The 6294-nt window shown below is 41.6% G+C and overlaps 1 pseudogene; it reads right to left on the bottom strand.

The window, feature by feature from the left end:
• Positions 1-4833: 4833 nt before the first annotated feature.
• Positions 4834-4934, bottom strand: LOC111752315 (U6 spliceosomal RNA; annotated as a pseudogene).
• Between the last annotated feature and the right edge of the window lie 1360 nt (positions 4935-6294).

Raw genomic sequence — 6294 nt, 5'->3', positions numbered from 1 at the left:
TCAAGCCAGATTCTGAAGAGGACATGGAACGAGGGATATCTGCTTATGTCAGATGGATATTGGCTGAAAGCAGAGAAATGTTTACCTGTGTTTTACTGACTATGCAAAGGCATTTGACTGTGTAGATCATAACAAACTATGGATAACGTTGGGAAGAATGGGAATTCCAGAACACTTCATTGTGCTCATGGGGAAACTGTACATAGACCAAGAGGCAGTTGTTTGAACAGACTATGGATACTGTGTGGTTTTAAGTCAGGAAAGGTGTGCACCAGGGTTGTATCCTTTCACCGTACTTTCAGTCTGTATGCTGAGCAAATGATCTGAGAGGCTGGACTTTGTGAAGAAGGAGGAGGCAACAGGGTTGGAGGAAGACTCGTTAACATGTGCAGATGGCACAACCTTGCTTGCTGAAAATGAAGAGGACTTGAAGCACTTACTGATGAAGATCAAAGACTACAGCCTTAGGTATGGATTACACCTCAACATAAAGAAAACAAAAAATCCTCACAACTGGACCGTTAAGCAACATCATGATAAATGGAGAAAAGATTGAAGATGGTAAGGATTTCATTTTACTTGGATCTGTACCCTTGGAAGCAGTCACCAAGAAATCAAACATATTGCTTTGGGCAAATCTGCTGAAAAGACTTCTTTAAAGTGTTAAAAACAAAGAAGTCACTTTGGGGATTAAGGTGTACCTTACTCAAGCCATGGTATTTTCAATCATCTCATATGCATGGGTGATGAATAAGGAAGGTCGAAGAAGAATTGATACCTTTGAATTATAGTGTTGTTGGTGAAGATTGAATATACCATGGACTGCCAGAAGAATGAACAAATCTGTCTTGGAAGAAGTAGAGCCAGAATCCTCCTTAGAAGCAAAGATGGCAAGACTTTGTCTTACATACTTTGAGCATGTTATCAGGAGAGATCAGTCCCTGGAGAAGGACATCATGCTTGGTAGAGTAGAGGTGAGCGAAAAAGAGGAAGAACCTCAACAAGATGCATTGACACGGTGGCTGCAACCGTGGGCTCAAGCATAACAAGGATTGTGAGGATGGCACAGGAATGGGCAGTGTTTTGTTCTGTTGTACATGGGGTCTCTGTAAGTCAGAACCGACGGCACCTAACAAGAACACAATGTGTTCAGAAATCCAGAAACAAACTAAATAAGAAAAGCTGCCTTCAGGATGCCTACAATTCATTAAACCAAAAAACAAAAAAACCAAACCCACTGCTGTCGAGTTGATTCCGACTCATAGACAATTCCTTAGGAGAGATAAAAGATTAGCATAAATAGTCTAACACAAAGTAGACAGTCATCCCCACCAGTGGTGAGCTGTCTCCCCTGGCTTTCTCCTGTGCCAGGGAATTCAATTCCTCCAACGGCAGGCTTTTTCTTTATTGGACAGCTGTGGTTGGTAGGATGTTCTTTATATGGAATTGTTCTCTAAGTGACATCCATCATCAATTCTATTTCTGTCCTCTGTAGGCATACAGTTTAATAAGAAACAAATTTGGAGTGAGCTCAGCTTCATTGGATTGACATCAAGAAGGGATACACATTCCTAAGACTCTACGACAATCTGAGAGGGGCTGTCCACTGGCATTCCGGTTTGAGGGAGGGCTCCTCCTCCACTGAATACTGAAGGAGAATCAGAGCCATAAACTATTTTATCTGACAGAGACTGTGCCCTGCAAAGACTGTTCAGCCAACTTCTCTAATTCCTCAAATAGGAAAATGAGTTTGCAACCTAATCCACTGGAATATTTTCTAGGAAACGTGACTCTGATTTCATTAAGGACATCAGTGGGAAGACAGGATTCACTTTCCAGAAATTTAATTAAGCCAACTTTGCGGCAACAGATTTTTCCCCCAGGCTGACATTTGATATGATTCAGCTCTTAAAATTACCTTAAACATAAAACTTCTTGCTTTATTATGAAGAATTTGTGGAGGTAATATCCCCAAGTGAGTTAAAGTTAGGAAGAGCTAGCTGTATGAACAACCAGTAAATCGGAGCGTGGGCTTTTCCAAGCTATGGTGTATTATTATTATACTAGATTCACAGTTTACAATGTTTGTTCACAAAGCTGCTCATATAAAGCCTCTTTGAAGTAGATATTTTTAATCCCTTGTTTCACAAAAGGAAACTAAGAAAGATACTCTTACACTCGAGGCGAGTTAGAACTAGAATAGGCATGAAGATTTTCTGGTCTTACTCCTTGATTTTACAGAACCCCAGTCCTGAAAGGGCTGTGTAATGTGGTATAGACAGTACTGAAACTCAGGAATAAGGGTCTCAGGAGAGCCCTTCGCCCAGGGTTCTCCACATGTTTGCCAGAATCCTATGGGGGTATTTTGAAAGGTTCATTAGATCCCTGTCAACATTTATAAACAGAATCATGTTATACACAATGGTATGGAACTTTCTTTCTTTTCTTCCTCACTTGGCTGTATCATTTGGACATCTTTCCATGTTGATACCTACATTGCCACCTCATTGTTATTTCTGAACGATGGAAGAATTGGTAGTCAGTAGGTACGCTCCAGTGTAGCCATACCTATTATTTGTGGCCAGCGTCAGTCCTGACTTATCCGTGCCCACACCGTGCTGGTTATTAAATATTTTGAAAAATTATTGCTGGTCTTCTCTGTATTCCAAAAACAAGGCAACTGAATCTGTTAATTCTTGAGTGTAGCCAACCATATTTCTCAACAAATCTTAGCGCAGGCTAGAACTATGCGATGAGCACGCAAACCTGCGCAAAGCAAGGTAAAAAAGGCAGTGTTTTGAGAGCAAGACTGAGGTCTTCCCGCAGATGCCTAAACCACACTGAATTTAAGTGAGTTTTGTTCTTTGATTTTCAACAGGAATTCTGACTGTTAAAGCCTCTTCTATTGACATTCTGATTATCTTTACACTTCCGAACCAATTTAAAGACACTTTTAAGACTTAGTGATAATCTTTAAGTGTTGAGAACATAGGTTTTCTTCCTCTACAAAATCTTTAGGCGCATTCACACCTTCACAAATCATTGAGCAGAATATCTTTCCACAGAGCCACTGGCGTGGCTACAAAGAACAATGATTTGACTGATAGCAAAACCTGATGTTTGTACTGAAGTCACTCCTGGGGTTCACCCTTCAGCCAAAGATTAGACAGGCCCATAAAACAAACAGTAATACACATCGCTCAACCATGTATATGAGACTAAATCGGCACACCAGCCCAAGAGCAAGGAAGAGAAGGCAGGAGGGGACAGGAAAGCTGGAAGACTGGAAATGGGGAACCCAGATTCGAGAAGGAGAGAGTTGACACATTATGGGGTTGGCAAACAATATCACAAAACAATACGTGTGTTGTTTAATGAGAAACTAATTTGCTCTGTAAACCTTCATCTAAAACACACACACGTACACACACAAACCTGATGTTTGTCATTTGATGGTAGAATTGGATGAGAAAATATTTTGGAATTTCTTCTCATTTTCTCTCCAAGTAGAGTTTTGGCAGAGTAGAAAGTACGGTGAGGTTTTTGGCCCCTCACTTTAAGACAGAAAACTTTCACCGCCCTTGAGAATTCCTGATGTTCTAGCATTACTCAGCTTCACACATTTCTGACATTTGTGCCTTGCAGAAAAGTAAACAACCCCACAGCATTTTAGATTGGGTTTATGTGATTGTGACTCAAACATCCATCCAGATGACACTCACTCAGTGCTGTTGTTGAGTGTTTCACAGTACATTGGGAAGCTGGACCTCTTCCTTGGTGATATACGTGAAATCATAATGGATAAGAGTTTCTTTAGTTTCATTTCCTGTTATCATCGGCACCCTTTCTGCTCCCTTCCCGGTAATAATAACATAAACGTGAGGACTACTGGAGGGAAGTGTCTGGTCTGGCTGGCAGGGCAGTGAATGAGGCTCATTGTGGTGACTGGGCTGCTGTTATTTTTTCCAGGGACTCAATCCTTTTAGATCTCCAATAAATAGAATTTTTATTTTCCATTTACACGTTTATTCACAGCATAACACCTGTCACCACTTAATGGTGCCCATGACCAACCCTAAACAAATTACTTTGGTCATCTATGTATTTCTTGCTATCATGATGGACTCAACTTACGGGTTGGGAGAAAAAGAAAAGGAAGCAGAAATACATTTTGAGGGTCCAAAAGTCCTGTTTTTGTACTATATTCCTAGAACGTCAAACTAAACTTGATGTTAAAATGAAGCTTCTACTCATGATACCAAAAAACCCAAAAATGTAGAGCAGTATAAATTGTAGCACACATGTGTAATGACATCAGAAGTAGCTAACCAACACGCCCTAACCCGAATTATTGTAGGACCAACTCTGGATGCTTTCCCATTCCAGCTTCTGCACGCCAGGTCAGACTACATGATTTACTTCAGTTTTTCTTTGTGAATTTTCGTGTCATTCTTGCACTGTTGTTGCTGTTAGATGCTGTCAAGTTGATTGCAACTCATGGGACCCCAAATGACAGGGTAGAACTAACTGCCCCATAGGGTTTTCTAAGCTATAAACTTTAAGGAATTAGATCGTAGGTCTTTCTCCTGGGTGGGTTTGAACCATGAACTTTTCGGTCAGCAGTTGAGCATTTAACAGTTGGGCCATCAGAATTCTGCTGTTGTTGTGTGCATTCAAGTCGATTCAGACTCACAGTGACTCTATAGGACAGAGTAGAACTGCCTTACAGGGTTTCCAAGGCTGCTGCCTTTACGGAAGCAGACTGCCACATCTTTCTCCTGCGGAGCAGCTAGAGAGTTCCAACCGTCAACCTTTCTGTTAAAAGCCACGTGCTAAACCATTGTGCCATCAGGGCTTCTCATCCTTGCACTAGGGCCATGCTGATCTTCTCTGTATCCTTCCAATTTTAGTATATGTGTTGCCAAAGCAAGCACTAATTTTTCTTAGTTTAGGTACTTTTATGAAAACAACAGCTATTGTTATGATTCTCTTCCCCCTCCCCCCACAATTACACCATTATGTTGAAGAAACCCATTAACCCATTGCCATCCAGTCTATTTGGAGTCATAGAGATCCTACAAGACAGAGTAGAACTGCCCTCATAGAGTTTCCAAAGAGCACCTGGTGGATTCGAACTGCCGATCTTTTGGTTAGAAGCCGTAGCTGTTAACCCCTAGCCACCAGATGATTTTTAAAGGACAGCACAGCCCTCCTTGGAAGTTCTATTCTCCTCCCCTCCATTTTCTCCTGAACCAACAAGCCTACCGATAACATCTAAATATTTGCTCTTGGACATTCTTTTCTTTGATCTAAGAAGCCAATCCCAGTTTAAATGACAGTAAACACCCCTAAGAGGGTCATGTGTAAAGATGGTACCAGTCATTAACACCATAGGATAAATTGTTGAATTCAGGTAATTAGCATTTATTACAGGGCCTCAGAAGCCCTCTGTCAGGCTCAGTGACAGTAAAGACTTCGCCTTGAAGAGTGTTTGACCTTTGTCAAGGTTTCATTAGGCAAAGTGGGGCAAGTTGGTTCAATCCCGGGCTCTGTGAATTGTCACCTGTGAATTGAGCGGGTTGGATTAGGTCAGTGGTTTTCTAGGTTTCTGGGGGCTTCCAGGCTCCCCTCTCTGGAAAAAGAAAGGACTGTACCCAGAGCACTGCTGATTATCTTACTTACACATTGGGCTTTGGCACAGCTTGTCTTTTGAAGCAAGAGTTTTGCAGCTAAAATATTAAAAAGTGACAATTATGAAAATCTTACTGGATGATTTTCAGGGATTTAAAAAAAAATTATAACCTTTAAATACTCCCAATATTTTATGATTTCACCCCATTTTCTCTCTTTACAATAGGACAGGCTCTGAAGAGAACATTTTCACAAAAGGGAAAAGTATCAAAGACTAGGCAGGAGGACTTCTGGGCCTTCCCTGAAAGGAGGCCCAAGGTGCTCGGGGTATGTGTGTGTGTGAGAGAGAGAGAAAGAGAGAGAGGGAGGGAAGCCGGGAGAGGGAGACAGTGTTTGGGTGGTTGCACCAAAGCCAACTTTTCCAGTTTTTAGTTTTGCCCAAGGCCAGCCCTGGGGCTCACCAGGGCGCGGAGCACCCACTTTGTGGCTGACTCCTCTTGTGAGAGAAATATTTTATCTATGTAACCAAGGAGTTCCCACAAATAGCTCCACTTCAGAAGTGTCATCTCTCCCTTTGAGTCGGAGTTGACTTGTTGGCAATGGGTTTGGTTTTTTTAGGTTTCTCCAGGAGGTGCATTTTCTGCCACTTTTCAAAAAAGAAGT

Source organism: Loxodonta africana, chromosome 23 (assembly GCF_030014295.1).
Source record: "Loxodonta africana isolate mLoxAfr1 chromosome 23, mLoxAfr1.hap2, whole genome shotgun sequence".
Classification (NCBI taxonomy): domain Eukaryota; kingdom Metazoa; phylum Chordata; class Mammalia; order Proboscidea; family Elephantidae; genus Loxodonta; species Loxodonta africana.
This window is presented reverse-complemented; position numbering and strand designations above follow the sequence as displayed.